Below are 11,243 nucleotides of genomic sequence, written 5' to 3'. Positions count from 1 at the left end.
CAAAATCAAGGGGATCACACTTGAACTTCTTGATTTCTGAAAAGTATTCTTTTCCTAACAGTGAGACTGGGTGGAAGAAACCTCATAAAACCCAAGAGACAAACTGATCTACAAGATTATTGATTGGCTAGCAGTCTTGTCCCTTCCTCATCCAAACACAGATCACACAGTTTGCTCTGTACCCTCTGCCTCCACCAACTTCATCTCTATTCATTTCTTCAAAGCCCTCTCTGTCTGACGTAGCTCAGGTCCCAGTGAACTCTCTGACGCTTAGTCCCGCTAATGTGGATTTTCTGGTTTGCCTCTTCATTTCAGGGTAGTTTTTCTACCAAACCAACCAAAGCAAAACCTTTGACTTGCTGCAGAACTACTGAGACATGAGGAACTCTGACCCTCACACAGTAGCACCAATTCAAGTGCTTTCACACACTGTTGTTTTTTCAAGCTCTGATTGGTGGTGCCCCAGACGTCTGGATGAAATTCAATTCCCTAGAGTCAGACATTTCTTTCAAGAGGAGGATTACAGAGATGACCCTGGGCATCAACGTGACCAGAACAAGGAAGGAAGGCAGGCAGCTCAGTCCTGACTGGGCTCAGTGCAATTTGGCTATGGGAACAGCAAATAGCTAGGCTTTGGAAACTGCCAGGTCACTCAGGGTTGAGATAACACCATAATCCCATCTGCCGTGTTCTTGATACTTTATAAAATAACAACACATGGCCCACATACTCAGCCACCACTGTGTCAGCAAAACAGATTACAGAAGATTACAAGGAAATATAACTACATGTGTTTATATGTGCCTTATAAATAGATCTTATAGGTCAATACCACAGTCATGATTTCAGCTTTGTAGTGCCAATGATGTGGGTTGGGAGGAACTGCACTGTTACCATTTTGCAAATGAAGACAGATTAATGGTGCCAATCACATTCAACTCCTACCTCTGCACTAGCCAGTACTATGACTGCACAGCTAAAATATGAGTTCGAATTTCTGGACTTCAAAGGATCAAGCTGTATGTATTTCCTTCCAACCACAATGTCCTTTAGAGTTAATTTATATCCAGCTGCAGATCAAAAAGGGCAAAGGTTCTAATTCTATGTCACCACCCAAGGTCTTCTGTGTTTAAGGGTTACCGTGTGAACAACTAATTTCGTTGGAGTCACTCTTCAAGTGGGGAGCAGAAGCCATTCAATGGGCAGCTAGGTACCCCTCCTCTTATGCTAAGGAGCAGAGAAACCAAACTACAGGCAGCTATGTCCTAGAGGGAGAACCAGCAGATGATCCCAAATGAGCTTCCATTCTGGAAAGATCTATGAGAGGACACCTAGCTAGGGCTCCAGACAGGAAGGAGACTCCAGTCTGTAAAGAGATGCAGAGAAATGGCCTCAGGGAATCAGAAAGCCATGCAGAGGCGGCAACCCCCGCCCTTCACCAGTATCCATCATGAGAGGGCTCTAGCAGTCATTCAACTTTCTCCTCGGATGTTCAGTGAGACCAGTCTGGGGTTTCCACTCCCTACTAGCTGGAGTCTCTGTTGACTGATAAAACGAAGCTATGATATTTTTAACAATAAAAGACCTCAGGCAACTGGAGTTAAAATAAGAGCATTGGACTGCTACTTTAAATAATGGTGGTTCAGCTGGTGACTAAATAATCTATCCACATTCAGTTTTGCAAAGGCCACTAACCATGTGTCAGGAGGAGTGGCCATATCTGTTCAACTGTGGCCTCTTACTGAGCAACACGTTCACCGAGATAACGTTTAGAAAGTACCTCCTTTTGAGTTTACATATGATTTTTCAACATGCCTCAAGCTCTTCTGGTCCTCAGTATGACTTGGCTGCTGCTGCCCCTCACCTCCTGACTTCAGACACTTTCTAGTCTATCACATTCGCTGAGAACATCTGGCCTTCTGTCTTGCCCATGGGCAGCCCTGGCTTTGCTGACTAGCCCCCCGTTCATGACTGGACACCCTAATTTCGTCCTTTTCTGCCTTCTCTGAGTTATGTTTGAATACTATACGCCCCCACCCCCAATCTCTAGGCTTGCCTCACTCCCAGGCAAATATCTTCCTTGTAAGCGTAGCTCTCTGCCTGTAACCCTTGCATGCATGTTTCCATTGGGTTTCATTTGTTTGTATAGTTGTGTGACCAGGGCATTGAATTGGACACCTATGCCACTCAACTGCCAAGTCCATAAATTAGAAATTTTGTTGTGTTTTCTGGTAAAACTGCAGCACCAGAGGAGATATTCGGGAATCCATATGCTAAATGGCTGAATAAGTGGATTTTATGCAAGATGCATTATCCATATGTCATGGTTAGTTTTGTTTTGCTTTGCTTTGCTTTGCTTTGCTTTGCTTTGCTTTGCTTTGCTTTGCTTTGCTTTGTTTTGTTTGGTGTGGCAAACCCTAGAGCTATCTGGGCAGGGGACTCTCAACTGAGAAAATGTCCTGTAAGACTGGCCTGGAGGCAAACCCACTAGAGCATTTTCTTAATTAGAGATTGATGGGGAGGGCCCGGAGACCCTTTCTTTCTCGAGTTCCTTTTGGTCACAGTGCTTTATCACAGCAATAGAAACCCTAAGGTACCACGTTTGTGTTTCCCGGAATTCTTAGCAGTAAATAATAAGGAGCAAATATTTGTTTAAGTCGATGGCAAATAATGAAATCAATGTGAACAAGGAAGGCAACTAAAATATGAATATTACAGCCCTCTCTGTAACCCCAACTACAGTTCAATTAAGGTTATCTGAGAGACATCATTAATATTTTTGTCCACAAACTTGTGGGTAGGAGGTGAAGGGGAAGGCCAGAAAAGCCAGGCATCAGCAATGCTGTTTGCCCTTTATCTTGCATCCTGGAGCCTTGGCAGGACCCAGACTCCTTTGCCGGATGCCTGGTCCTGTTGGTGTTTGTTTGGCACACTTTGATCTTCTGGATACACACGCTGCACACTGCAAACTAGAAGTACCTTCGTCGGTGACTCACGGTCTCCAGCTGCAGTCTGGATGCTGACATCTGGGTTGGCCTCTGCAGTGATCTTCTCACCTTTGCAGCCCAGGTGCTCAGCACCAGTAGACTTTCCCATGCTGTGAACTGCTCCCCAGTTCCTCATTCTGAGCAGAAGGTAAATCTCCAACAAGGCCACCAACATGCCAGTGTCCTGTGTTCTGTCTGAATCCGCTCCTTTTCACAGAGTGCAATGCACTGGGTGTCTGACCTTCACGCAGGTGCCGCTCGTTTTCTATTCCTGCTTCCATGCCTTCAAAAAGAAACCGTTTCCATTAAGCAATTGCTCCCCCTCCCTCTGCTCAGAAGATTTTGGTAACTGCAAGCGTGTTTTCCATCTATAAGGGCTTGGCTTATTCTGGACATCACATATAACTGGGACCCTACAGTCTGTTGCTTTTGTGTCTAGAGTCTTTCCTACTTAGTGCGTTTTCACTTTAACCATGCTAACATCCACCTGTACCTCGTTTCATTCTGCAGTTAATATTCCTCTGTGTGTATACATCACAGGTTACTCCTCTGGTAATGGGTATTTGATTGCTTCTGCCTTTGCCTTTGTGAGTGGTGCTGTTATGAAGTGCAGGCTTGTTCTGGTCAGGGTACTTGCTTTTAACTAGTATGGATTTGTACTTAGGAGTGGAATTGTTGGGCTATGTAGTGGTTTTTATGTTTAACTGCCTGAGACACCACCGAACCGTTTCCATGCTGTTGAACACCGTTATGTTCCCATCAGTAATACATAAGGGCTTCAGTTTCTCCATATCCTCACCAACACTTGTTACGTTTAGGGTATGACCTTTCTAATACGCATGACCAGGACCAGGTAGCATCTTTGATTTGCATTTATTAGTGAAGGAATATATTTAAAACATTGTCTGTTGGGGTGTGAACTTTTTCTGTGTGAGCATTGATACACTGGTGTGTACAGTCATGGATTTGCTTGTCTGTTGAAGAACCGTTCTTTGTCCATCTTCTCTAGAGTGGGCCCTGGGTTCTATGCAGGACATAAGGCGAAGCCATTCACCGAAAGCTTTCTGCCAGCTTGAGGCAATGAGATGTTTCACTCGGCAGGAATTTGCAATCTATTCTGTCATTAGCAGTTCTGCAGGAGATTGGGGAATGAGAAAGTACTTGAGGGCTTGGGACAGGCTTCCCTCATGGGCATCAGCACAGTCCTTATATGCAGAAAGGGTCCACGCCTGACTGTGTCGAGCAGTTCTGTGTATTCCTTCTAGGCAGGGTGGGAATTATAACTGATTCTTTGATCGAGCTTGTTAATTAATTACTAGCAGGCCTTAATTTGTTCCCTCTCCTTTCAGGATGGACGTATACGTGGCTGGCCCTGAATTTTTAATTGCATGTCCTGCTTTTGTTTGGTTGGTTTGCTTTTCTTGTTCTTCAGATTGGCTCAACTCATGCCACATTAACACAACACACATGAGCATCTGCAGCATGTTTGGCAACATGTTAGTAGAAACTATCTGATAAAAACTTCCAAACCTCCCTCCAGTTTACACACACCAGCCTCTGAGTGTCTGGACTCCACCCTCTCCCATTTCCTCCCATCTCCATTGTGCTATCTATTTTCGCTTCTTTTTAATGAGTAATCACTGGGCTGTTTCTATGAGCAAAACCACACACTGTTACATTCCCTATTTTCCAAGAAACAAAAATGACAGTCACAAGAGAAATAAAACAAAAAGAAATCCCTATCTCAACCACACACACACACACACCTCTTTCTCTCCTGCTGCAGAAGTCCTGAGGGTCATGGTGCACTCTGCTTTCTCCTCTCTCCCTTGAGCCTGCCACAGTCAGGTGCGTCCCTGGACACTCCAGTGAAGTTGCCCTTTGTGGATCCTACACGTTGCACAACCCCCATAACAGGAAGTGCAGTGATCGACTCTCAGGCTGCTCTCAGCTGAGGAACCAGAGTCACTTGATGCCCCGAGCCCCTGTGTCCCCAGAAGACCTCCAGGACACTGCAGCTGTCTGGCTTTTCATTGTTTCTTTCTCTTTTCCAACTCTGTGCAGAGTTGCAGTGGTGTCCAGACCCGAGGCCTTGGTCTTTCCTCCACTCATCTGTGTGTCGTCCACTGAGAGAGTCCACCCAGCGTCTGCCTTCCAACACAGTTCCCGGTCTGATGGCTCTACCTTACTCCCAGCCTAGCCTCCTTGACCTCTAGGCTTGAGTGTCTAACTTTCTACTTGTTATTCAATTGTGTAAGCATAATTGTGTTTAAATGGGTTTCTCTCTTTTTCTCTTTCTCCCTTTCTTTCTGTTACACACACACACACACCTACACACACCTGCCTCCCTCAGCTTTTCCATCTCCAAGCAGATGAACTATCCTCCATTCACCCAGGCAATGGCTTGAGTTGTGGGTGTGAGTAGTAGACAATGATGAAAGGGAGAGAGCTGGGGTGTAGAGTTATGTGGGTATGGGGGAGTGGGGTTAGGGATGGAGGTGGGAATGCAAGACCATTTCTGACTCTCGTGTAAGGACAATTGGGAGGAGGTGGTTTGATCACCGATATCCATTGTCAATTCCATTGCGGTAAGGAATGCCCAAGACTTTGGTGAAAGCACACTTCTGGATGTGTCTGGGGGCTTTTCCAACGAGTATTAACTAATGAGGGAAAGCCCAGGATGGATGCGGATGATGTCATCCTGCCTGTGAGCTGGGGTCCAGGAGGGAGTAGGAGGGAGAAGGTGGACAGCCTTAGTTGGCGCTCCTCTTTTTCTGTGTCATGGTCTGATGAGTTCTGAGCAAGCAGCCTTGAGCTCCCACTGCCACAGCCCCATCCAGAGCCACGTGAGCCACAGTGCTGCCCAGACCATAGGGAAGCGCCTCCATGGATCGAAGAACCCCAAACCTTGAGCCCCAAAGAACTGTGCTGTGGTTGCTTCTGGAAATGTTTACCACAGTGAGAAGAGTGTGGAAAGGGAAGCTCGCTGACTTCAGGGCATGAATATGATGACTGGGTCTGGGTTTTGTGAGCATCCCAGGCTGGGACAGGCAGGGAGGTTGAGTTAATGCTGCCTGGTCTTGGAGCTAGACACAGGCTGTATGTATTTAAAGGGTTCCGTGGATACGGGCAATGCTTTGCATGTTAAAGCAGCGGAGATGGAAGTGAGGTTTGATAAAGCAAGAGCTTGCCAGAGGGGATTTCTGAGCTGTTTTCTCCATCAACCAATAGAGGTGTTAATCCTCTATCTAGATAACGGCCCTTGGCACTAAACTGCGGCCGGCCGATCCACTGTCAGGCAGGCCCCGCTGCTGAGGAACGTTAGAATCATGCAGGACAGTCCAGAGCTGGCTCCTCCCCACAGTAGGCACAGGAGGGACCGTGAGAGCTCTGAGCATTTTATTCCCCAACCTTGCTGCCCTCTCACACCAGGACAGTAGCAACAAATCAATGTTCCTGATCATACAGTGGGATTTCACAGCTCTGACTGTTTAAGGCAAAGTCAAACAAGCAAGCAAAAAACAAAACAAAACAATCCTGTGACCCAAGGACAGAGAAGAGCTGGCACATAAGCATCATCAGTGCATTTTTTTTTCTATTTTAAAAATAAAAACTCTGAGTTCAAGGCCAGTCTGATCTACATATTGAGTTTCAGGTCCACTAGAGCTACATGGAAAGACCCTGTCTCACATAAGATAAAAGCTTGGGGCTGGAGAGATGGCTTAGGGGATGAAGGGCTGCTAACAAGCCTGTGGATCTGAGTTCAGTCCTCAGAAGCAACATGGTGGAGAGAGAGAGACTTGACTGCCGTGACTCCCATGGGTTGTCTTCTAATGTTCCACAAGTGCCCTGTGCATCCGTGCACACATGTGCATGCGTGCACACACAGATAAAGAAAGATATATGTAATTTAAAACAAGATGATGTCGTTGCTAAGGCCATCACAATGCTGTGCTTATTCTTACACTGTCTTCCTTTCCCACGCATCTTACTCTGTCAGTGTCCTTATGTGTAACATCACAGCACTTACTCTGTCAGTGTCGTTATGTGTGACATCACAGCATCTTTGTGTGAAACACAGAGCAGCTATGGGGCACAGTCCTTGTGAAGAACCTCCCGAAGCAGATCCGAGTCAAAACAGATACATTGCAGCACATGTGCCACGTACCGTTTCTAACGTATTAATCTCCACTCTCGAGCGTGGTATATCTAAAAGCCCTTTTATTTTTCATTCTTTTTTTTTTTAAAGAAGGTAGAAGGTCATATCTTTGTTTCAGCTTTACTTCTTTGGCTATTGTTATGATTTTGATAGGAAATTTCCCCTCCAAAGGTTTAAGAGTTGTGAGCTTCTTCTCCAGCTGATGGAAGCACCTGGCAATATTAGGAGGCAGAGTCCCACCCGGAGGACGCGTGCCCCTGGGGAGCCCGCCCTTCCTTTCTTTGGGGCTGTGCCCTGTCCTCGTGGTGGCTGGGGATATGGAAATAAACCTGGTGGAGGAACCAACGGGACAGAGACTGAAGTGTCAAAGGCTTCTGTGACTCCTCGAAGAGTCCTGGTCTACCATACACCAGTGGGTGCGGAGACAACACTATGGACCAGAGGCCAGGGTCGTGGCTGCTTCCCCTGCCTTCACTGAAATCTCCCAGGGGACCGGCCCTTCTACTCCCTGGCAAAGGAGTCAGATTCGGTTAAACAACACATGTTGTGCCCCATTTGTCCTTGAGTACATAAACTCTAACTGGCTAAAGATATCATACTGTTTATGTACTAAAACAATGAGGTTAGATCTGCGCCCCAATGCTGGTTTCTAGAGTTCAAATCCTAGGGATCTTCATGGGCTCCATCTCCATGTTTCCCCCATTTCCCAGTCCCTGTTTTCACATGTCTTGAGTCATATTCTTCTTCCTCACTGTGGCTTCCCTTCTTCTGTCCCCTCCCCATCTTCTCTCTCTTCTGTCCCTCTTCCTCTCCCCTCTCTTCTTCTCTCATCTCCTTCTCTCCTTCCTTCCTCTCTTCTACCCCTTCTTCACTCTCATTCTCTTCTTATCAGCTTCCAAGAGATGTGAAGGCCCAGAAGTAACTGGGGGTGAGCACTGAAACTATGTGGGGGAATGACAGCACTCCCCAATACCTTGTTTCCCCAGTCTTAACAAAACTACTACTGAGATCAAACATGTTCTATAGAGCATTCTTCTCTTCCTCCCTCCCCTTTCCTCCTTTCTCTTCCTTCCCTTGTCCATCTTACCACTCCTTCCTCCCTTTTGACTTCCCATGTGCAATTTGCAACTCTCAGACAAGCCCTGTGTACAATGCGATTCTGCAGTACTAACTGAGTGGGATTGGTTAAGTATTGATCACAGGGCTCCCAATGGAGGAGCTAGAGAAAATACCCAAGGAGCTAAAGGGATCTGCAACCCTATAGGTGGAACAACAATATGAACTAACCAGTACCCTGGAGCTCTTGACTTTAGCTGCATATGTATCAAAAGATGGCCTAGTCGGCCATCACTGGAAAGAGAGGCCCATTGGACTTGCAAACTTTATATGCCCCAGTACAGGGGAACGCCAGGGCCAAAAAGTGGGAGTGGGTGGGTGGGGCGGTGGGGGAGAGGGTATGCGGGACTTTTGGGATAGCATTGGAAATGTAAATGAGGAAAATACCTAAAAAAAAAAAAAAAAAAGAATTGACTAGGAAGCCATGTGGGATCACAGTGACAAGCTGGCCTTGGGCGCCATCACGCTGGTTTCGGTGGTTGGCTCTGGCATTTGAAAGTTAACAGGAGGGGGTGGGGTCATATTAGCAAGAACAGGTGACATTAGAGCTATTATGTTTTTTCTTTTAAACATACCATCTATGACAGCAATTGTTTTTGCCTCTAGGCAAATTCCTAATTGCACAGAGAATGCTCCCTGTTAAAGCATCAGTCACAGGGTACGTTAGCACCTCAGTGATGACCCGCTCTCGAGAGGCTACCACCATGGTTGGCTAACAGAACGTTTTACACACATGTACTTATAGGCACAGGCATCCATGTGTCTGAAGTGTTTCTGTGTCTCATGTAAACAGGATCACATTTATTTCATCACACAGGCCTTTCCTGATGCCGCGGGGAATGTGTGTGTGTGTGTGTGTGTGTGTGTGTGTGTGTGTGTGTGTGGTGTGGGTGTGTGCGTGTGCTGGTGTTCTTGAGATCTGTTTCGTTCTTCTATGTCTCTGTTCCATAAAGACCCAGGACAGTTGATGGATGTCCCTCTTCATTCACAGAAAGCCAGTGTCCTTTACCCACACTGTTCCTAGCTCATCATTTACACAGAAGGTTTTCTATTTTGATGTAATTAATGATCTTATTTAAGGTTACTAAAATTTTTGTTGAAAATGCGTTCTTAGTTTTTTTAGAAAAAGGTTTATTTTATTTCACTGTGTGTGTCTGTCTCTCCATCAATCTGTGTGTGTGTGCACGTGCGCATGAATGTGTGCATCACACGTGTATGCAGGTGCATGTGGAGGACAGAATAGAGCATCTGATGTCCTGGAGTTGGGTTGCAGGCAGTCGGGAGATGCCCACTGTGGATGCTGGGAACTGAACTCAGGTCCTCTGCAAGAGCCACAGGCAATCGTAACCACTGAGCCATGGCTTCTGCCTTGTAAAAGCCTTTTCTATTTATGAAATATTTTTCTTTAATTCTATATATCTATATTGTAGAGTTTAAATATAATTTATTTAGGATTTACTTTTGTAAGTGTGTGGCTTAGGTTTTAATGCACAGCCTTATTTCAATACTATTTATAAATATAATTATTTCCCAGCTTATTTAAATGTTACCTTCATTGCATGCTTGATTCCTACATACACATTGACTGCCCAGTTTCCATTGTGTTATTTCAATATTTGTTCTATTTTCATAACAGTAGTATTTTTGTAACTATAGTTTTCCAAATACTGGTTTTTTTCTCCCCGTTTTTCCTATTTTCAAATTTGTCTCATCTCTTCTTGCTCACTATCCCCATATGAATTTTAGGTCACATGATCCAGGATCTTTGATTGAAAATACATTTAATTTATTAATTAACATGGGGGAGAATTAACAGATCATTTTCTACTTGTGAATTTGATGTTTCCTGGTTCTGCTTCCTCTTAACAGTAGTATGCCATTCTCCCCATAGCCACCAGGTGGCGCAGGAGCAAGCTGCTCCTTAGGTGTATTTGAGTGGAGGCCGGTGTACCTGCAACTGTGCATTGGTCTCTCCTGGGATAAAAGAGCGGGTGATTTTCCGTCATTTTATAGACGAACAGGAGAACCCAGGAAAGGTTCTCATGATCTGGAGACAGTGCAGAGCCCCTGTCAGCTTTAGCATCTGAAAGGAGTAAAATGAATAGGAAATTCAAAGCAAACAGGAAAATCATTTCTCGGAATCTTACTGTTCCCTTCCTGGAGCTGCTCTCACCCCCACTTCCCATGAGACGCGGGTCATGGGATCACTATGCTTGGGCAGGTGACCTTTAGGGTGCACCTCACACCCATGTCTTTCCTCCTCAGGCTGTCATCCTCATCTGCCTTCTGCTGCTAACCATGAGCCTCAGCTCCCCTCCCAATTCATCCTTTAACCAAGTATTTGTATTGTGTGTGTGGAGGGGTGGGGGTGAGAGCAAAAAAAAAAACTGCGTCCTCCAGTGTTTCAAGATGAAGTCACTGGGCTACTCCAGAAACTGGGACATCAAAAGGTAAGGAGGGTTGTTGATAGACATCAAGGAAATGTCCTTAGTAGTTATCTTGGTTCCTTCTGGGTTACTCTTAAGGAGCCTCTGAGGGGCCTCAAAGGACCAGAACATTAGCATCTGTTGATCCGGGGGACAAAAGGCATGCGCTAGAGACAAGCAGTAGAATAAGCTCCAAGTATCTGCAGGCAGCTCTCCTGTCTGCAGCAGCTCAGGGCTGCCACTTCCTCTCTGTCACCAGTCACAGGAAGGCTGTTAAAGAAAGTCACTGAGGAAATTAGACCTTTGGGCATGCCTCTCAGCACCTAGTGTTTTGACTTCCTGTAGCCTTAAGAAGAGGAATTAGAAGCCCCAGTGTTGTCTGATAAGGCCAATGGAGGTGAGCCTTCTGGAAGAAACTAAGTCTAAAAGTTATGCTCCCCTCCCAAGAAGATATTCTTTGTTCAAGAACACCATTAGCAAGCTGCAATATTGGGACCCAGAAGGCACTCTGTGAAAAGCTCTACGGGCTGTTCCTCTTTCTTTGAGTTCACGAGG

Source organism: Mus caroli, unplaced genomic scaffold (genome assembly GCF_978045245.1).
Source record: "Mus caroli unplaced genomic scaffold, Mus_caroli_1 scaffold_7, whole genome shotgun sequence".
NCBI lineage: Eukaryota > Metazoa > Chordata > Mammalia > Rodentia > Muridae > Mus > Mus caroli.
The sequence above is the reverse complement of the archived record's forward strand: the minus strand, read 5'-3'. Positions refer to the sequence as shown.